This window comes from Triticum aestivum, chromosome 6B (assembly GCF_018294505.1).
Source record: "Triticum aestivum cultivar Chinese Spring chromosome 6B, IWGSC CS RefSeq v2.1, whole genome shotgun sequence".
Taxonomy (NCBI): Eukaryota; Viridiplantae; Streptophyta; class Magnoliopsida; order Poales; family Poaceae; genus Triticum; species Triticum aestivum.
Window position 1 is genome coordinate 441,330,650 of NC_057810.1, and position 1,134 is coordinate 441,331,783.

Consider the following 1,134-nt stretch of genomic DNA (forward strand, 5'->3'; position numbering starts at 1 on the left):
TTTTTTTGTCCAACTGATAACACACACATCGCATATTCAGGTAATGCAGCTCAACTTTTTGCTGCTTAAAACCTCATCCTTTTTTATGCTTTTTGTCAGCCTCATTTTTTCTGTTTCATAGTCTCTCACATGTGTTTTATATCTTCATTTCTTTATATCCTGCTGTGTTTTTACACCAACATAAAATGTTTTTCCTTTTTTTACTTCAAGTTAACTGTTATTTTTATGTAAAACAAAAACAGGAGCATGCAAAGAGCCTGCGCGAGAGTCTAACTTACTACATGGTCGCTCACCCTTGCAATGAAAACCTGATGCCAGAAACCAAACAAATCTTAAGAAAATATGTGAGTATTGACTTATCTACTTATCTCTTTAATAACATCCCCCCCCCCCACACACACACCCCCAACCTCTTTTTTATTTTAGCTGGCTTTTTGTTACGTCATTTATTTTTGTGCTTTGTTTTAGTTATTCACAATGTTCTTAAACTTCCTTTTTCATTGAAAAAATAACTTTCTTTTTTTTCTATGCTTTCTTTCTGCAGGGTAAGTTCCATTCGACTACTCGGTACGTGCGACTAAACGAAAATTTTCTTTCATTTTCTCTGTCTTTTTTGCAAACAGATTTATTTCTCTTTACAGTTTTTCCAAGGTTGTATGTATTCCCCCGTGATTTCTAACCTTTTTCTTTTTCTTTTCCCATGAACATAAATCTCACAGACTCCAGGGTATTCTCCATGGGGTCCTGTTGCACAACAATGTTAACTACATCTGGCTGGAAACAGGTCAGATTCTTAAGAACACCTCACAAAATCAGCACTGGAATCCTTGCCCTTTTTCTCAGTTTCATTTTTTTAGGGAAGCCACATGACCAAATACCGAAATATATCATATATAGACCATAATCTTTTTTCAGAATAGCTAAGCTAATTTTCTAATATAAAAAGGTCGCATTTTATACTGGGAGTTGAAACCATGCCTGTACCCTCATTTTCCTTTTTCCATTGAAACTTTCTTGACGCCATCCTGTCTTAGCGTAACGCGACACCACTGCCACCCTATCTTAGCGTAACGCGACACTACTGCCACCCTGTCTTAGCGTAACCCGAGTCGAGGCGGACGTCGTCGCGGTAGC

At 37.5% G+C, this 1,134-nt stretch overlaps 1 long non-coding RNA gene across 1 annotated transcript; it reads left to right on the forward strand.

Annotated features, from left to right (window-relative positions):
* Positions 1-10: 10 nt before the first annotated feature.
* On the forward strand, positions 11-1,118 carry LOC123137382 (uncharacterized). The gene is made up of 3 exons (XR_006468220.1): positions 11-344; positions 545-567; positions 720-1,118. It is a non-coding gene; the product is annotated as an uncharacterized lncRNA (long non-coding RNA).
* The last annotated feature ends 16 nt before the right edge of the window (positions 1,119-1,134 follow it).